The sequence below is a fragment of the Gobio gobio genome, assembly GCF_949357685.1.
Source record: "Gobio gobio genome assembly, chromosome: 1".
NCBI classification, from domain to species: domain Eukaryota; kingdom Metazoa; phylum Chordata; class Actinopteri; order Cypriniformes; family Gobionidae; genus Gobio; species Gobio gobio.
Window position 1 is genome coordinate 17,865,548 of NC_137097.1, and position 22,012 is coordinate 17,887,559.

At 39.6% G+C, this 22,012-nt stretch overlaps 1 protein-coding gene across 1 annotated transcript in view; it reads left to right on the forward strand.

Annotated features, from left to right (window-relative positions):
* Nucleotides 1–22,012, forward strand: part of LOC307131318 (tripartite motif-containing protein 16-like) — a 390,938-nt gene that overhangs the window by 212,214 nt on the left and 156,712 nt on the right. The window lies entirely within an intron of this gene.

Consider the following 22,012-nt stretch of genomic DNA (forward strand, 5'->3'; position numbering starts at 1 on the left):
TCATGATTGATGCAGTGGGCAGAGCGGTCATCTCTCAAACTGGGACTATTAACCGCAATATGGATAACATCATGAAGGTGCAACGCAATATGGATATCATCATGGAAAAGCTCACGGCTTTGCAAAAGGATCGTTCCAGAGACCAGAACGAACTAAGAGAGTCATAAATTGTGGCTACTCGCTCCCAGACCAAACAATTCCAATCTTATCTGCTTTCGGCTCCCTCAACCAGCACTGGCCTTGGCCAAGGCCGCTGTTGGGACAACAACTTCCCCTGAGAGCGCTGCAGGAAGACGCTCTTGCATTCATCCCCCAATCACCTGCTGACTCGGACTGGGATCTGATCAAGGCTGTCTCCATAGCAACTTGCGGACTGGAGCACCGAGATTATGGTGCCAGGCATGACTCTCCAGGCCTACACAAACATGCACATGAACTCTACAGACACACACACACATTTATGCACACACCCATCTCTCACCTTCGCCGCTTTGTACCCCCAGTATGACAAGCGGATCTGTGACCAGCGCCTGGAAAGGCTGCAGGACGGGCCGCTTGGCTGTGCTGGGAACCTCAACCCCCATTCCTCTCCCGTTGCAAGTCGTGTTTCATGTTGTAATGTGTATGCGCTCATGTTGCTGAGATGTTTTTTTACTGTTCCCAAACTGTGCTCCCGAAAGGAGCACAGTCTGGGGGTTGTTGTTTTTTTCATCTCCTCACCCCTCCTCATGTTATGCTGTATTTTTCTGTCCAACTAAAGGAGGCGCCGCAGAATGGTGACTCGGTGTGACTCGCACAACACCAAAACAAATTCCGTGTATGTGTAAAAATGTACTTGGCAATAAAGCTCCTTGAATCCTTGATTTGTGTGGCTATTTATGTTTAAGATTCTTTATATATATATATATATATATATATATACAATCGTTGCTTTATGATATTAATATTGAACCACTGTACTCACATGAACTGATTTAAATTGTGTTTAGTACATTAATGGACTGTTGGCAGGCGTGGGGCTTCTCTCCAGTGTGAACTCTCATGTGGACTTTAAGAGACTCTTTATGAGTGAAACTCTTTCCACACTGTTGGCAGGTGTAAGGCTTCTCTCCAGTGTGAATTCTCATGTGTTTCCCAAGGGTTCCTTTAAGAGTGAAACTCTTTCCACACTGTTGGCAGGTGTAAGGCTTCTCTCCAGTGTGAATTCTCATGTGTTTCCCAAGGGTTCCTTTATCAGTGAAACTCTTTCCACACTGTTGGCAGGTGTACGGCTTCTCTCCAGTGTGAATTCTCATGTGGCCTTTAAGATGTTCATTATCAGCGAAACTCTTTCCACACTGTGGGCAGGGGTAAGGCTTCTCTCCAGTGTGAACTCTCATGTGGCCTTTAAGATGCCCTTTTCGAGTGAAACTCTTTCCACACTGCTGACAGGTGTGAGGCTTCTCTCCAGTGTGAATTTTAATGTGTTCCTCAAGGTTTCCTTTACGTCTAAAACTCTTTCCACACTGCTGGCAGGTGTGAGGCTTCTCTCCAGTGTGAATTTTAATGTGTTCCTCAAGGTTTCCTTTACGTCTAAAACTCTTTCCACACTGCTGGCAGGTGTAAGGCTTCTCCCTATTGTTCATTTTCCTGTGGACTTTAAGGTGCTGTTTTTCAATTAAACTCTTTCCAGACTTTTTTTGTGAGGAAATCTTTTCAGTCTGTGAGCAACTAAAAGATTTTTCTCCAGCTATGAAATCACGATGTTGCCCATACGGATCTTTCTCTTCCATTTTATTTAGTTCTTGGCTCTCCACTTTTAGTGCCATCAGATCTAAAAGAGACAAAAAACAAGTTAACCCCAGTTCAATGGCACAAAACAACAGACAAAGACATTAAACCAGAAACATGTGTTACATCCTATACCCAGTAAGCTACAGAAAGAGGGGTTAACGTTATCCGACAAACACCTAACGTTACAAACTTTTTTTTAAATCTCAACAGCGAACTTGGCATTAGTGTAAATTATTCTTTGATTAGAGCTTTTATGTATTGTTTATCTACAGGCATACTAAACATGCTTCTGTGTTTGATTTGGCTACTAGTAAAGCCAATGTTTAGTGTTCGTTTTGGGTTAATAGTTCTTGCGACAGATATTTGGCTATAATCGTTCTATAAATACAAAAGTAACAGTGCCATTCAGTAGCGATCATTATAGATCCGCAGTCTTTACTCTTGAGGACTGAACAGGTTCTGCTCGATCATCTTCACTAAAATTGTCTGGGTCCGATTCTGGCTCAAATTGGTATGGTTTTATTGATGCCATTGTTTCTAATACTACCCAAAGCACAGGCTACCGGTAAAGGTAAGGGGCACAAACGTGCACTAGGCGTTTAGCGAATCACAACACACTGGGCCAGCTAAAAAATTTACAAACTCACTTTTCATCATGTTTGGATTCTATGTGTTCAGGACACTGCCACAGTTGTTATTGAAGTGGTTTGGAATATAGGGCTTTGCGATTTGGGGAAAATATCTAATTGCGATTTTTCTGAGAGATATTATGATTCGTTTTGCTATTTAAAGGGGTGGTAAACCACGATTTGACTTTTCTAACTTTAGCTAATGTGTAATGTTGCTGTTTGAGCATAAACAACATCTGCAAAGTTACAATGTTCAAAGTTTAAAGCAAAGGGAGATATTTGCTTTTAAAGAAATCAATTTCTAAGGACTACAGCAAACGGCCAGTATGGACTACTAGACATTCCTCCAGGGTCTCTGACATCACCAGCCCCAATATTTACATAAACCCCTCCTCCGAGAATATTAAATAAGGGGGGGGGGGGGGCATTTTGTATCACCGCGGGGAAGCGTTGTTGTGGTTAGTAGGCTGGAGTGTTGTTGCCGCAATGCCGACGAAACGCTGTTATTTTCATCAACAAAGTTGCAGGTCCACTTTGTTCAGCCTTCCTAGGGACGGGGGTGCGTTGCAGTGCGTTTAATATACAACATCATGTTATATGCGTGTGTGTATGAGACAGAGGGGAACGGGTCGGATGAGAAGACCGGAAAATGTGACATAATGGACAATATTCGTCTGTATTTGCAATACACGAGCCGCGGTTCAGCTGCACGAGACAAACACTGCCAGGGCTCCCGCTGAAATATTCACGGAGGAAAGCTTCCACAATCTTCGCGAGTTCAATGCAGGATTCGCACAGCGGCTTGTCCTGAAGGATGGATTCAAAAACAGAAGCTGTTTACGGGCCACAACCTGTAAGTATGATTTATTTTTCGTTGATGTGTTTTCCTGTAATAGTCTGTATTATTAATTGTACGTTGTGGCAAGGAAGTAAACAGATGACAACGCTGTTTGGCTCTGCAAACCAGTTTGTTAAATGCTCATTCATACTTAACGTTATCCGACAAACACCTAACGTTACAAACTTTTTTAAAAATCTCAACAGCGAACTTGGCATTAGTGTAAATTATTCTTAGAGCTTTTATGTATTGTTTATCTACAGGCATGCTAAACATGGTTCTGTGTTTGATTTGGCTACTAGTAAAGCCAATGTTTAGAGTTCATTCTTGCGACAGATATTTGGCTATAATCGTTCGAAAAATACAAAAGTAACAGTGCCATTCAGTAGCGATCACTATAGATCCGCAGTCTTTACTCTTGAGGACTGAACAGGTTCTGCTCGATCATCTTCACTAAAATTGTCTGGGTCCGATTCGGGCTCAAATTGGTATGGTTTTATTGATGCCATTGTTTCTAATACTACCCAAAGCACAGTCTACCGGTAAAGGTAAGGGGCATGACGTTTACGACAAACGTGCACTAGGCGGTTAGCGAATCACAACACACTGGGCCAGCTAACCAATCGGAGCCCATTGCGTATTTTTGAGGGACTGGCTTCATACAACCCGGAAACCATCAGACCGTTTTTACAAGGAGGTACAGAGCAGTGTAGAATAAAGGTAAAATTTATGAAAAATAATGCAATTTTTTTAAAACGAAGCATGAACATGTTACAGTGCACCCCACAAACACAATCAAGCCTTGAAAGAATTTGTTTTACCACCCCTTTAATTCTGTTAGGTCAAGCTTCAGCTGCACACCAGGGAACATGTCGAAAAGAGTCAGGTGAATGAAAAATGCCAGCGCTTGTTTTTGTTGTTTGCTGAACGCTACCATTGTGTCTGTGAATGCGGCTCACCGTTACTGAACGTGTCACGGATTGATGACGTAAAACTCAGTCCGTACGAGTCTCTTGCTTGCGTCCGTTTTTCGCGTCTGACTGTCGTACAGTCTGACATAATGACAACTGAGATCCTACAGTGTGACATGTATTACATCAGGGATTATGTTCATACAGTCTGACAAGCAACATTCGCAAAGGATTTAGAAAAATCGCACCGTGTGCAGGACCCTTAACTCCAATTATAAAATAGTTTTTTCTCCAATTCATTGTTGAAATATAATTTTATACACAGTGTCTGTCATTTTCACGACAGGTTTATTTAACATGCATGAAATAATCAAGACATCACTAACAGGTTAAGTAGAATATAATGAATATAACGGCTAATATAGAGCATAATTTTATTCACTAGAGAAATCAACTCTTTCACTAAATATATGTTGACACTGAATGACTGCCTGAGGTAAATGTGATGCTAACGTTAAATGACATTGTTTAGTTTACAAGCAGTTATATTGACGTCTTTCCCCTGTTGAAACACTGATTTAGCGATTACACCACATGACAGTAAGTTGTAATGTATCCTCAGCATCAGGGACGTCGTTAGGCCTATTTTAGGGGGGCTGAAGCTACCCCAAAATGTTCCTAAGCCCCCCAAAATGATAATAAGAACCACAATAACAATTCGATTTATCAATAACCCGTTTCCTCATTCATATTTAGACGCAACAAATGATTTATATCCAGCTACAAAAAAATAGCCGAAAAGTCGGAAGTTGGACAGAAGTACAAAGAGTCGTTGTGCTATCAAGATGATACAGCGTTGCAGACCGGAGCACTACTGCAAGTAACTTCATCTCGTCTCATCGTTACCAAGGTTATAATCGTTAACGAAAGCGAACGAAAAAACGAAAACTAGGTGGGTTGTCGTTAACTGAAATAAAAATAAAAACGAGGCAACTGGTAACAAAAATGGTAACTAACCAAAACTGTAATGTGTGTTTGGCAAAACTAACTAAAATAAAACTATAGATCAAATGTCCTTAGTTTTCGTCTTCATCAATGTCTTTCATTGAGCAAATAACCTTCAGCTGCATTTTCTTCCCCTGCGTCTCTCACTCACGCGTCTCTCTCACATACACACGCGCCACCAGGGGTGTAAATTTTATCTAAAAGTTGGGGGTGACAATAAACATGAAATTTCTCAAGAGCAATTTTTGAAGGGGACACAAATAATACAGCCAAAATCGTACTTGTAAGGATGTGTGTACCACAAAAAAAAAAAAAACAACATTTTGTACTTATTTGGCGTTTTGGTGCACTGAAAAATTATCTAATGTCCGTTTTTCTTTTCTATGTTATTTTATCTGACCAACAACAACGCAATAGTAGTTTAAATACGATTAAGGTTCACCACGCAGTCATATTATAATTATTAAATTATCTTGCGTCCTCTACATAGTATTTTATAATATGATATTCAGATATTTAGATATTTAACTGCAGCAAGCCCTCTGATCTGCCCCTTATCATCATATTGAGCAAAACCCTACACAGATCTGACTGAACTTTCGGTTTAGAATTAGCCAATTTTTAGAATTTGGGGGCGGGTTGCTTGAATTTTGGGTTCATTAGCCTATTATTCGTAATGAAAAACACAACAACAAAACAGTACAATGACACACTCCCTTAAATAGGCGCTTTTACACTTTGAAACCAAATCTTCGATAATCTTGTCTGTCAGCTGTTTGCTCGTTCGGCTCGTGCTGTATTGAGCAGACACGTTCAGTTTTTAATTGTTTTGTCAGTTCTCTAACTGAACTCAATGATTTTATTACTATACAGCGGAGCGTAGGGGGTGCGGCGGTGGGCAAGTGATGTTAACAGTGTTTTGCCTAATCTGTATTAAAAAGAAAAGAATCACTTCATCTGACGTTTAAAGTGAAAATAGCCTTGACCGCGACTTACTGGTGTTTCACAAATGCTGTCTGAAGAGCCTTGTTCTCTCCCCAAACTTGTGTGGTAGTTTTTCTACGTTCTACTACGTTAGTTGAGGTGTGCGGTGGATCAAACCACTGTGAGGCAAGGGGGGACTCAAAATGTTTCTAAACTTAAAACGCATTTTTTTGTCCCGTTTGCGTTTGTATTGTTTTACTACTTACACATTTATTTTAAATATATATTGTTATATTATTTACAATACTCAGCATGGTTTTTAGGGGGGGACAGCCCTCATATAGGGGGGGTCCTGTCCCCCCCATCCACTCTGCGATTTACGCCCCTGCGCGCCACACACACAACACACACACACACACACACAGCCCCTCCCCTCCGTGCACACCGCCGTCTCCATGAGAACGAGTGCTCGCCGTTGAAAGCAAGTTTGCGAAAGGTTGGCATCTCGTGAACACCTTTACACAATCACACACTGAATGTTTGATGAGTAGGCTATTGTATAGGGTACATTTATCAGAAGCCTTGGATGAACAGGGAAGTGCGACTCCTGCTGAAGTCACGCAACACTGCCTTCAGATCAGGAGATGCACAAGCCTACAGTACATCCAGAGCAAACCTGAAGAGGGGCATCAAAAAGGCCAAGCACTGCTACAAGCTAAAGATAGAGGGACACTTTTCCAACTCTGACCCTCGACGCATGTGGCAGGGCATTCAGGCCATCAGCGAATACAAACCCACCCACTCCACCCCCGCAGCCACTGATGTCAACTTCCTGAACGAGCTAAATTACTTCTATGCTCGTTTTGAAAGAGACAACAGAGAAACTGCCACCAAGCTCAAACCCTCAGCTGACCACCCACCAATCACACTCTCCTCCACAGATGTCTGCAAGGCACTGAGCCGGATCAGCGCACACAAGGCTGCTGGACCAGACAACATCCCTGGTTGTGTTCTCAGGGCATGTGCGGAGCAGCTTTTTTTTTTTTTTCAGTTTTTACAGACATTTTCAACCTGTCTCTTGCCCAAGCAGCTGTACCAACATGCTTTAAACGCACTTCCATTGTGCCAGTGCCAAAACACTCTAGCCCGAGGTGCCCTAATGACTACCGCCCTGTAGCACTGACACCCATCGTTATGAAGTGCTTTGAGCGGCTGGTCCTGGAACACCTAAAAGGAGCACAATACTATGGTAGTCAATGGTTGCTTTCTCTGCTTGGTTACAAACATTATTCAAAATATCTTCTTTTGTGTTCAGCAAAACAAAGAAACTCATTCAGGTTTGGAACAACTTGAGGGTGAGTAAATGATGACAGAAGTTTCTATCCCTTTAAGCTCTAGATGTGAGTGCAAAGATTTTGCAAACGCAAGTTACAAATACCCTGGGGGCGAGTGTGGGAACTCAGATTGAAGTGTGTTCGGCGCTTGAAACAAGACGACTGTGAACTGTTAAAGATTGCACTCGGTTACACGCGTGCACCGAACTATCCGTCATTGTGTTAAACCCGCCAATAGCGCGCCAGGTGAATAAGCCGGTTTCTGATTGGTCCCCGCAAATTTGTAACAGAAGCAGGATAGAAATATGTACAAGTTTCCAGCCTGAGGTACAGGCCAAAATCAAATCGCCTGCAGTTTGGGCTGGGTTTACCTGGTCTAGGCCATTTCAGGAGCGACTCGCGGAACAGGATAGCGGATTCAGTCAATTAAAAGCGCTCGTCATTCCTGAAACTTTGCGGTATATGTGGACGTTGGTCCTCTTAAGAAACATAGTTTAGACTACAGAAAGCAAGCAGTGCAGCCGTTATAGTGATCGACAGAAAATCCCTCTATAAACCAATGAATCTAACAGCACAAAAAATTATTTACATTGAGTATAAGCTTTGCTTGTTATAATGAGAGGATCTGTGAGCGTGTAGACTTGAAAATATCAAATGAGTGAGTTCAGCTTTGAGAATGAAACCAACCTGTGTGTTCTTCAGTTTTTTCATGTTTCACTCTCAATGTTTCTTCAATCTTCATGTCTTCTCTCTCCTCTTTCTCTGTGTGTTCCTCAGTTTCTTCATGTTTCACTCTCAATGTTTCCTCAATCTTCATGTCTTCTCTCTCCTCTTTCTCTGTTTGTTCCTCAGTTTCTTCATGTTTCACTCTCAATGTTTCTTCAATCTTCACGTCTTCTCTCTCCTCTTTCTCTGTTTGTTCCTCAGTTTCTTCATGTTTCAAACTGAATACATTTTCAATCCTCAAGTCTTCTCTCTCCTCTTTCTCTGTGTGTTCCTCAGTTTCTTCATGTTTCACTCTGAATGTTTCTTCAATCTTCACGTCTTCTCTCTCCTCTTTCTCTGTTTGTTCCTCAGTTTTTTCATGTTTCACTCTCAATGTTTCTTCAATCTTCATGTCTTCTCTCTCCTCTTTCTCTGTGTGTTCCTCAGTTTCTTCATGTTTCAAACTGAATACATTTTCAATCCTCAAGTCTTCACTCTCCTCTTTCTTTCTTTGTTCCTCAGTTTCTTCATGTTTCAAACTGAATACATTTTCAATCCTCAGGTCTTCACTCTCCTCTTTAATAAACACCATCTTTATTAATGATCTCAGCCGCTTCTCCAGGAGTTTTTCTGTGTGTTTGTCCTGTTTAAGACGAAAAATAAATCCACATTAAATCTCTGAGTGTCTCAATCAGCTCTATTTCAGTATCAAAAGTCTCAATACTCAAAACTAGCACTACAAACTAATAAAAGAAAACAAATTACACAAACACTATATATTTATTTAATTTCTCTCATCTCTACTCGTCAGAAACTGAACTCATGTTTATATGATGAACTGAGTCTCTATCAGCTCTAGTTCAGTCTCAGTAACACTCAACACTAGCACTACACACTAATAATGAACACTAGAGAGTGTGATAAAGCTCAGTTTCTCCATCATCTCTACTCTCCAGAGACTGAACTCATGTTTATATGATGAACTGAGTCTCTATCAGCTCTAGTTCAGTCTCAGTAACACTCAACACTAGCACTACACACTAATAATGAACACTAGAGAGTGTGATAAAGCTCAGTTTCTCTCATCATCTCTACTCTCCAGAGACTGAACTCATGTTTATATGATGAACTGAGTCTCTATCAGCTCTAGTTCAGTCTCAGTAACACTCAACACTAGCACTACACACTAATAATGAACACTAGAGAGTGTGATAAAGCTCAGTTTCTCCATCATCTCTACTCTCCAGAGACTGAACTCATGTTTATATGATGAACTGAGTCTCTATCAGCTCTAGTTCAGTCTCAGTAACACTCAACACTAGCACTACACACTAATAATGAACACTAGAGAGTGTGATAAAGCTCAGTTTCTCCATCATCTCTACTCTCCAGAGACTGAACTCATGTTTATATGATGAACTGACTCTCTATCAGCTCTAGTTCAGTCTCAGTAACACTCAACACTAGCACTACACACTAATAATGAACACTAGAGAGTGTGATAAAGCTCAGTTTCTCCATCATCTCTACTCTCCAGAGACTGAACTCATGTTTATATGATGAACTGAGTCTCTATCAGCTCTAGTTCAGTCTCAGTAACACTCAACACTAGCACTACACACTAATAATGAACACTAGAGAGTGTGATAAAGCTCAGTTTCTCTCATCTCTACTCGTCAGAAACTGAACTCATGTTTATATGATGAACTGAGTCTCTATCAGCTCTAGTTCAGTCTCAGGAACACTCAACACTAGCACTACACACTAATAATGAACACTAGAGAGTGTGATAAAGCTCAGTTTCTCTCATCATCTCTACTCTCCAGAGACTGAACTCATGTTTATATGATGAACTGAGTCTCTATCAGCTCTAGTTCAGTCTCAGTAACACTAAACACTAGCACTACACACTAATAATGAACACTAGAGAGTGTGATAAAGCTCAGTTTCTCTCATCATCTCTACTCTCCAGAGACTGAACTCATGTTTATATGATGAACTGAGTCTCTATCAGCTCTAGTTCAGTCTCAGTAACACTCAACACTAGCACTACACACTAATAATGAACACTAGAGAGTGTGATAAAGCTCAGTTTCTCCATCATCTCTACTCTCCAGAGACTGAACTCATGTTTATATGATGAACTGAGTCTCTATCAGCTCTAGTTCAGTCTCAGTAACACTCAACACTAGCACTACACACTAATAATGAACACTAGAGAGTGTGATAAAGCTCAGTTTCTCTCATCATCTCTACTCTCCAGAGACTGAACTCATGTTTATATGATGAACTGAGTCTCTATCAGCTCTAGTTCAGTCTCAGTAACACTCAACACTAGCACTACACACTAATAATGAACACTAGAGAGTGTGATAAAGCTCAGTTTCTCCATCATCTCTACTCTCCAGAGACTGAACTCATGTTTATATGATGAACTGAGTCTCTATCAGCTCTAGTTCAGTCTCAGTAACACTCAACACTAGCACTACACACTAATAATGAACACTAGAGAGTGTGATAAAGCTCAGTTTCTCCATCATCTCTACTCTCCAGAGACTGAACTCATGTTTATATGATGAACTGAGTCTCTATCAGCTCTAGTTCAGTCTCAGTAACACTCAACACTAGCACTACACACTAATAATGAACACTAGAGAGTGTGATAAAGCTCAGTTTATCTCATCATCTCTACTCTCCAGAGACTGAACTCATGTTTATATGATGAACTGAGTCTCTATCAGCTCTAGTTCAGTCTCAGTAACACTCAACACTAGCACTACACACTAATAATGAACACTAGAGAGTTTCATACACGTGCTCAGTTTCTACTCGTGAGTTTATTCTGTTACTTTACTCACACAACGCTGATAAATGTTAGATAAAGCAATGCAATGTTACATTTAATAATAAGTAATTCAATCTGCGTTGCTTGTAAAACTTTGAAGATGGTTTCTATAGTTTTAAACACTTTAAACACTTTAAACACAAACCTTTCTCCAGCAGAATCGCAACACATGCAGGAGCGCGGCGCAGCCTTATGACGTCACATCACCACACCAAAATAAAAGTCCCGTTCACACACTCCAGTCTACAATCACAGAAGTGCACAAATACAAATAGTACAAGAGATGGCAGAAATTCAGAGTTGAATGTATTGGTGACATACATATTTAAATACATGTTGTTCAATGATGTGCTGAAAATATTAGGAAACTAAAGACTGAGAGACTTTGTCTAAAAGTTAAAACTGTTTTGTTTAGGGGAATTAATTATTTGTATAATATATAAGTACATATAAAGTTCATTTGAGTTTTAAAAATAGCTGAAAATAACCTAATTATGATTGATGATTTTAAGATGTAGACTATAAGATTCTACATCTAAATATATAGATCTATATCTAGATATTCTCACTAATAAATAAATTATTAAATAATAAATATAATATAAAATCTCAATTTTTGAGTGACAGGAAAGAAGACATTGTTGAATAAAGTCATTATTTTAGTTTATTTGTTTGCGCATGAGAAGTATTCTCGTCGCTTCATAACATGAAGGTTGAACCACTCGAGTCACATGGACTATTTTAATGACATTTTTACTACCATTCTGGGAAATTAAACTGTTCATTAAATAGTTGTCTATGGAGAGGTCAGTGAGCTCTCGGATTTCATCAAAAATATCATAATTTGTGTTCTGAAGATGAACGAAGGTCTGACGGGTTTAGAACAACACGAGAGAGAGGAATTAATGACAGCATTTACATTTTGGGGTGAACTAACAGTTTGACGTCAGCATTGCTCAAATGAGTAAATGTATAGTCTTTATGATCAGTGTAAAGAAAACCTGATCTTCAATAAGTCTCGGTAGGTTTGTTATTAACTTTAATATCAGTGAACAACATGTTACCTACTGTAGTTAAATTAATTTGTTTATAGAACCACATCTTTGTACTACATTTTATATTTATAAATAGCATCAGCCCCAGTATATTGACTGTCATACATTAACTTTTCAAAACAGAAGAGTCGAGACTAGAGACTGTGGAATATTTATGTTAATGATAAGTTGTAAATGACTACCGGTTTCTGTTTGCCCTAACACAACATTATATTTGGATATAACCAGTTGTGAAACATCAGGCTGGTCCTAAGGGATATGGCCAGTTTTCAGTTGTTATCAAGTTCTTAAAAATAAAAAAAAATGTGGAAAAACATGTACAATCTACTGTTCAAAAGGTCTTTTTCTGAAGAACACAAGGTTCAACAGCAATATTCAATGTAACCATTTAACCTTAGATCATAATGAATCAATATTCGATTTCTAGACGTGGGCGGGAATTATACGCGCCTTTCTGCTGATTGGTCAGCCGAATATCAAATTGTTCCGTCATCAGTTCTTCCTCAGTTCCGCACAGCAGAATAAAAGTCCTGCGCTGCTACAGCTGTACGGATTCTTAACGCGTTTATTGCAGCTACATTTAATCTTTTATTCATCAAACAACCAGACTAACAAATGGCTCGACACAGCACGTACCGGGGCAGAGCCTATACAGGGCTTTCTTTTGTGTAGATAGAAATGCACACACACTTCGCATCAGCTGGGCATGGCAGGCTAGGTCTATATGACGGCTGTCCACTCCGGTTGCCCAGTGTTAAAATAATAATAATTAAGATATAAATTAATATAATTAGCTGTAAATTAAATATTTTAAACACTAATACAAAAAGGAAAAAAAGAATGCAATGACTTGGGTATGTTGGGCCTATAACGTTCACACAAGAACTGTCATTCTGACTGACAACTGGAGAACAACAGTTCACACAGTTCCAATAGCCTAAGTTGCGATGAGTTCAATAAAGTAAAGCAGATAAACACGCCAACAGTCAAGCGCAGACCAGTAGGCCTATTGAAGTGTTCAGGAAATACACAGCAGTTATAGCTACCTTTTGTTTTTGAGTTTATCTTGTTAATAGTGAGTGTTAATTGATGTCAAGCAAAACGGTGTGTTATTTTCTCTGCCAAGTAAACTTCCAAAGCACATCATGTGCGTTCTCTCCGCGCTGTCCTGTGTGTCCCGCAGCTTTCACACAGATTGTGAGAGTTGGCCATCCAAACAAAACAGGCCAAAGAAGTGTATGGGAAATGCGAGGTAGCCTACATTCATTTAAGAAATAAACACTTGCAATAGCCTAGCCTAGCCTATGTCTCTTTTACATGCGTATAGCCATAAGTGGATTTTAAATTTACAAGAACCCCATAGCCTAATTATAACAATGATTCAGCCCAAAATTAATGTGGGTGGGGCAATGAACACAATATGTTTGTGTGTGTATGTGTGTCTGTGTGCAAATTGCCTCCATCCTATGATTTTTGTATTAATAGCCTGCAACTTTTGTAATCGACCATCGCTATTTGCCAGAAAATAAGTTGCACCTGAGTGTCACACCTGGTCATGTTGAGAGAAACTGCACTTTATTATTAGCCTACATTCAGAATTAGTAATAGGCTACCGGTAAATAAAATAGCTACAACAACACCACAGGCTATGCGCATTCTACTTGCCCAACAGACCAAATGTAACCATTGACCATTGTACAAAAGACCAATTAAATAAAGCAGAATATTTTTAAATGTTTAGCTGTCTGTGTTTTATTTTGATAATAATGTGAGGCGCCGGCACCAAATTAGATTTTTTCTAATTTGGAAATAACTTAGCCTAATACTGACATCATCATAGGCTACAGATGAGTAGGACATCATAACCATCATCGAAACAGTAAAATGTATTTGGGCACATTTAAAATGACTACAAAGTCATGCCTTTGAAAAATAAATAAAACAGAATGCGCTGCGTGCGCCTCGGTGTCCTTGAACATCTGGCGCACACCACAAACATGAAACAAAATAGCCTACAGCAAACACGTCTTAAAAGTCAACATTTAGATTATTTGAGGTTAAATGCATTATTTAGTCACTTTGGAATAAATCACAGCATGTTTCATGAGAATAAAAAATGAGGGAAAATACGGTATGATATAGCAAATTGGCGGACCCCCTGGCACTTTGCTGGTCTAAAGCCGCTGGTCTAAACAGAATAAACTCCTGTATAGGCTCTGACAGGGACGTGTTGTGTCGAGCCATTCGTTAGTCTGGTGGTTTAATGAGAAAGAGATGTAATGCAAGTTGCAATAAAAGCATCAAGAATATGCATTTGCCCATCAATTTTTTTCAAGCTGACGCAAATTTGTAAAATAATCCTATGCAACTCGTGTAATAGGCTAAATTCCAAGCGTTCTGAAGGTAGGCTATCGCTTCTATAGGGTTTTCTGGTGAGAAACAAACCGAAATGGCAAGTGAAAATCTTGTGTTGCAGTCCTGTGTGCGTGTGCAGCAGCTCGCTTCGCGCACAAGCACATTCTTTGAGATATCAATTATAATAAATGTTAATAAAAAATGTTTTTAACATCTCTGTTGTTCTCTGGTTTTCAGACAGTTCTTGTGTGAACGTTATAGGCCATACGTCAACGCATGATTCTTTCCTTTTTGTATTAGTGTTTAAAATATTTAATTTACAACTAATTAATTTATATCTTAATCTATTTATTTTTATTAGTGTTTCAAATATTTAATTTACAACTAATTAATTCATATCTTAATTTATTTATTTTTACTGGGCAACCAGGGTAGGTTATGACAGCCGTCATATAGGCCTATCCTGCCATACCCAGCTAATGCGAAGTGTGTGTGAATTTCTATCTACACAGAAGAAAGCCCTGTATAGGCTCTGCCCCAGTATGGGTTGTGTCGAGCCATTTGTTAGTCTGGTTGTTTGAAGAATAAAAGATTAAATGTAGCTGCAATAATCGCGGTAATCCGTACAGCTGTAGCAGCGCAGGACTTTTATTCTGCTGTGAAACTGAGGAAGAACTGATGACGGAACAGTTTGATCTTCGGCCGACCAATCAGCAGAAAGGCGCGTATAATTCCCGCCCACATCTAGAAATCGAATATTCAAGCCGTTTATTCATTTTTATACTTCTGAACAAAAAACGAAAAATCAAGCAGAATTTTTGTTTTTCGTTTTGTTTAAAAAACCCAAAAAGGAGCCGTTTTTTGTTTTTTAATACCCGTTTCTATAAGGAAAATCAAATGGCCAAAATATACACTGACCAAGGTCCCCCACTAAGTGTCTGGATGAGAGGGGGGCAACACATAAAAAAAAATCTGTTTTTTAGGATAGGCAGGAGTTTAACTCTACTGAAAATATTTGTGTTGCATTCATCTTATCAGTCATGGAAATTCTAATCTTCTTCGTCTGCCATATTACACTTTTAGAAAACTTTATTTTTGTGCCTGTGTAATATCCTTCCATATGCAGCAACACCTCTTCTCTTTCTCTGATGAAGTGTTTACTGGTGGGGCAGGGCAACCTGTCAATCATATGACATCACAGCAATAACAAAGCACAACCATCCAATCAGTTCCAGATGGACAAAATGAAATCCTGTCCCGCATTTTTTTTCTTGTTTTTGGTTTGCAAGAGAGTGATTATAAACTCAACAAATCAGCGGACTTGTGTGTAGATGAGATTTCCTGTTCGGTATGATAACGTTTAATGTTCCCATCAACCTCTTTAGTCCCATTTAGCCACTTTGTTATCAACTGCCTTTTTCAAGAAATGGAAAAGCTTTAAAAACAAAAGGAGGTATCACCAATGTATTTTATTTTATGTCAAAATGACATTTCTTGAGCTTGTGTTAACCACAGACCTAATTTCAGGCATTTAACCAAAAACCCATTCAAAAACTCCACTGACTTCGGGACGATGGAGCCACAAATGCTAAAATGCTAACTCATTTCCTACTAACAACCATCATCCCTTCATCACTCCCCTGTGGGGAAACCAGAGTACCTAGAGTAAAATAAAAAATAAAAACAGCTTCTCAACCCATACCATGGAAACTTTACACAGAAAGACCTCCTGGCTCAGCAAGGACTTGAACTGATTCTTCACAGAAAGAGTGTGGTGGTACCAGAGTTCCAGTAGGGGTTCAGCGAAAAATCGGCAGCTGGCAGCAGGAAGTAGCTGCCACTGGCAGCTGCCGCTTATAACCGGAAGTTGGAGGATGCCGCTTTTAGCAAGGCAAATAAATTATCAATTTATATATAAAATCGCACACCTGACCTGATTTCCTTTTATGATTAAAAATATAGTTAATTATATAATATGAACGACTGGACATCTGGACCGGACATTTAGCAAGCTAGAAAAAGGACAATATAAACATTAAAAAAAATGTATGTGCATATGTATAATCATTCAAGGTTCTCTCTGTCAGACTCAAAAGTCAAAACACATGGCTGTCAGTATTATTCGTTCAGTAGATTCACAACCCCCACCCCAAAAAAAGCTCTTTCAGACTGCTATAGTCATATAGTCCTCAATTTCTGGAAGCAGGAAAAGTCACCATGTGTGAACTTAAAAAAGAAGAGACTTCAGTGAACAAAGGGAGATACGAGTCAATGGAAGGATTCGTTCATTTAAGATTCATTGAACACACAGATAAGTTCGTCATGTCCAACAAACACAGAGCAGTTCCAAATAATGCTGCCATCACAGCATACATACAGAAGAAAAATACACCCTAAATAACTGTAAATGAAGATCATAATGGTAATAGAGAAGCATATAATGCATGTAACATAGAGCTTATGCTGCTCTAATAGATTTGCTGCTGAGGTCAAGCATTGTTTACATTTAAATGATCCTAAGCATTCTAGGTGAGTAGCAACTGTAGTTGACATTTGAAATCAACACAACTCTCCCTGAAGCCTTGAAGTCTGATCATACGTGCTACAAGCTCTTCACAACTCTTCAGTTTGGAAAGTTTCCTCGGTTTGTATAATTTGGGAAGTTTCTCTTCAGTCATCAGCATGGAACTGCGACGCTCAAGAAGAACCAGGGCTCGTCCCACACGCCTGGGGGAATTCTTGGTGGAGGGCGTCTCTTCCATTCAATACCTTTCACAGTTGGCAGCTGTAATCAAGTTAGATCACAATTACAGCTGCTGCCTCTCAAACAACGGTTTGGAAGAGCGCTACCTAAAGAACGCCGCTGTCCTTCCGGACATCCATCCAGCAGCCTCAGTCTCTTCCGTGGACGTGTGTCAGCAGGAAGAGCCTGTCTCCATCCACGGCTGCAGCGTGCAGGGCTACCAGGATATTTACCGCTCTGTGGTGGAGCCCATGAGGAAGACACGCTCTGGTCGGCACCGTCCCTACAGCCTCGAGCTGGGACTGAAGATCAAGCAGCGGCTGTGGGAAACCCTCAACTGCCCTACGTTGGTGGAGACGGAGCAGCCTGACGGACGCGTCCTGATCACTGAAAGCTTCTCCACACCCAGCAGAAGCTTAGCTCCACGAATCCATGTGGACATCAGTGAAGAGCCCCTGCCCGAGGAACCCCGAAGAAAGAAGCCCAGACACTGAGTCATCAAAGTGTCACATGAGGCTGGAGTATCACACAGCGGGGCCTACGTGTGTAAATATTGTATATAGTTATAGAGTAAGTTAAGTTTATAGTTTGTAGAGTAAGTTAAGTTTTTTATTTTGATATGAATGCTTTTGGTGATTTTGTTGTTATGCAGCTCCTGCTAGGTTGTTCTAAGTGGTTTAAATGCATTGCTACGTGGTTGTCACAATGTTTGGGATGGTGTTGACATGTTTGGCAAGGTTTTCTGAGCGGTTATTAGCACGTTATGGTGCGGTTGCTGGATTTTCGGAGTGGTTTTTCTTGCATTGATATAGGGTTGTTAGGATGTTTTGATTGGTTGGTTGGTTGATGTGCAGTTGTTTTTAAGCAGTTGGGTTAGGGTAGGTTAGGGTCCCTCACACGGTTTGCAGCTTGACGTGCTGTGAGGGCTTGTGTGCATCAGTGATGCTGAGAGCTACGCCACTGGTACTTCACAACTACTGGCAGGGTCACCCATAGTGGACAGGTCTCAGCTGAGATGCCAGACGAAGACAAACCACCTTCTGGACAGGAGAGGATTGGCCTGATGTTCTTGGCAGAAGATTGCCGTCTTCTGACCACAGCAACAACACCAGAATGACCTGTATAGAAGAAACTTTAAATGGATATGTATATATCTTTGATGGAAGTCATCGATGGATGAAACACAAGATGGTTTAATAGTAAGGGTGTACATCAAGAATGCATTTCTTCTTCAGCACAGTAACAGCATCCAGTCAATCAAATCTGAGGGACGGTAATTATTATATACATTTTTCTATGCTTCTGTCATGCAACAGAAGGAGACAAACAAGGTAAGTAGCAAAAGTACAGTTCTTTATTAGAGCAGAAACCAGAGAAGCGGGAGTGAATCAATGGTGAGTATCACAGCAGTCTGATAGTGTGCAGATGACTGGGAGCTTGGTGGGCTTGGTGGGTGAGCTTGGTGGGTTCCTTCAGATGAGGATGGAGAACAGGAATCTAGAGACCTGGAGCACTGAGGAATGAAGCAGAAGACTGATGACAGAAGACAGATGAAGGCGATCTCAGGTAAGTAACAAAGGTAGGTAGAACCGGTAGGTAGTCAGGCTAGCGTTGATAGTAGCCACGAGACTAGACCCTGAAGTAAGATATTGACATGCAGCCACTCTGGACGATGGTGACGTCACGCGCATACCCTCTAGTGCAGGGGTGGCGAACTCCGGTCCTGGAGGGCCACTGTCCTGCAGAGTTCAGCTCCAACCCTGATAAAACTCACCTGCCTGTAGCTTTCTAGTAAACCTTCAGACCATGATTAGCTTTTTCAGGTGTGTTTGATTAGGGTTGAAGCAAAACTATGCAGGATAGTGGCCCTCCAGGACCGGAGTTCGCCACCCCTGCTCTAGTGAGTGTGATGACGAGGGTAATGGCTTGCAGGTGTGAGCCAGAGAGGATGATGGGAAGTGTAGTGCTGGGGAGACATGATGAATGGAGCAGGTGAGTTGGTGACAGCTTACATGTGTGGTAAACATGAAATGAATCACTTCTGAAATTGTTTCTAAATGTAGGCATATGATCACATAAATAGCCCACCATTGATTAGAGCAGTGAAAATTCTGTAATTACAATAATTACTATTTATAATTGGTGGTAATCTAGTAACTAAAATTCATAAACCAGATCTTAATAAAGCAGGTGCTTTGTAACGTAATTATTATAATAATACACTGATTATCATGAGTAATCAAAACGTCCATGTTAAACATACAAACTATCGTTATCAGTCAATTAAAATATGTAATGAAAGTGTAATTGTAAGATAAATCTAAATCTATATTTAATTTTTTTCCTGTCAAAATGCATTTAATTCCTTCTTAATGAAAACACACAGAATATGTTACAATGTTTTGTTAACATTTACACAAACAAAGACTTACTAAAACTAACATAAAAATAAAATGTACTGAAAAACTAAAACTATAAAACACTAAACTAAAACAATCACGGCATGAAAAACAGCATCAAGCTCAAAACTATAAGAAAATAATAAATAAAATGCTTTTTATTCAAGTTCTCCTTTTTCTGAGTTTCATTTCTATTGTCTGATTGTATTTTAATATATATTTATGTATCAAGACAAAAGGCATTATTATTAAAACGATATTAATGAGAAGTTTTTTTTCCCATCCATATTAGGTCAACATTGGTCTAATTTTGTTTTGGTACTTTCATTGCATGGACAAAAACAGTTGAAATATTCTTCAAAATATCTTCTTTTGTGTTCATCAGAAGAAATAAAGTAATATACTGTGGGTCTGGAACAACGTGAGTGTGAGTAAATTATGACTTATTTCCAGTCTAAATCTCCAAAAATTCTTAAATCAAGATGTATTTACTAGATAAGAAAAATAAGTTTTGATTGATTTAAGAATGTTTCGATATTTGGACTGGAAACAAGACAAGCACTTTTGCAGTGTTGACCTCCAACCCATTTTTAGGGGTGAGACTTAATAGAGTGTAAAAGAAGAGTAAACTTGTTTGTTTGTGTGTGTCATACATTTACATTTTTGCATTTAGTAGATGATTTTATCCAAAGCAACTTACAATAGCTGGACATAAGCAATTTGTCACAGAGCCAAGAATAAAAATACATTTTCATGATTTATTTTTTGACTTTTTACCTTAACTCTTTTTCTTTCGTCAAATCAAAATACAAATAATGTGGTTCAGATAATATAATCTTCACACAATGATGACACAAGTGTCAGGGCTGTGTCACCAAACAAGAATAAACCAGCCCGAAGTGACAGAACCCTGACACTTGTGTGCTTCTTATATGTTTTAAGCATTTGCTGCTGATGGAAGAGAAATAAATCACTTATGTAAAGTAAAGGTTCCAAAAGGGGGCTTTTGCAGTGATGCCATAGAAGAAACATTTTTGGTTCCTCAAAGAACCTTTCCGTGAAAAGTTCTTAAAATAACTGTGTGAGGAACTAAGAATTTAAGCTTTTTTAAGCATAAATAACCATTGCAAATGTTGGGTGTTTAAGGTTCTTGAGGGAACCACAGATGCCAATAAAAAACCTTTATTGTTAAGAGTATAAGCTCATTGGAAATATGTGTCTCTACCTGCATTTTTGCAAAACTACAAAAATGTTTGCCATGTTTTTTTCAAACATTAACCTTTTAGTGCCACAATATGTGCAACAACCAACATAACAAAAAGGTGTTTTCACTTGTTCACCTTTTTTGGACAAAACTGAATGCACTTTTTAGCCTGACGTCGTCATACTCAATTCTAGTCTGATACTGCCTCGTTCACTGCATGAAAAGTGGGATTTTTCGACCCCGTAAACGCCTGTATACTCCCGGAAATCTCCCTAATTTTCGGCAGTTTTCGACAATTTAGAGGCAGCGAACGTCGCGTTCGTCTGTGCCACAAATTGTCGTAAACGAACCATGACGTAGGGGGAGAGCCCCCCGCTGAGAGACTGCGCGGAGGTGCGACTCCTCTAATTAGCATATGAATAGCAGCGAAACCAGAGAGTCAACGGCCAGACTTTAATTTACTCACTCACTATTGGCTGAAGCCACTACATTTAAAAAAGAAAAATCCCTCGTGATTGGTTGGCAGATCACTGCAAACCAATCATTATTGGTCCCCCTGGCTCATTATAAATGTAAACCCCAATAATAATAATAAATATATAATTTATGTTGTAATAATTTGTTTTATATTAATGTTATTGTGCTATGAAGTATTCATACCATCAAGGAATATATGGGAAAATTATACGGACCGTGCTGTTCATTCAAAGAAAGGGCTTCATTTATAAAACACAGCTGTGTATTCAAAGAAAGGGCTTCATTTATAAAACACAGATGTTTATTCAAAGAAAGAGCTTTATTGTTAAACACACAACTATGTACAGTGCAGCAGTAATGTCTCGTAATGTAATGTAAAGTTCGGCGTGCTCCAGGCTGCGAGAGCGCGGTGGCCGCACAATCCATCCAGACACCCCGTCAACAAAGCCGTCTTCCTCGTCAAACATGAGTTCAATGGTCGCGGACTTCCAAATGTCCACCTCACCCAGCACACTCTCGCTTCCAGCAACTGTAATACAATCCATAAAGACAATAAGCAACCTGAAAAATACTCACATTGACAAAAAACGGATCTAATTAAATAAATCTTACCCTTTTTCTTCTTGATCGACTCCGAGCTAAACTTCGCAGTTTCCGCCTGCGATGTACACTGTAAACCCGGATTTCATATGTAATCAAACATTTAAAGTATAATGTACTTACATGACTCAAATCGCAACCACGTTGTAACATTGCTATCTTTCTTTTCTTACTGGAGGGGCTTTTTTGAACCGTGTAAAACCGTTGTTAAAACC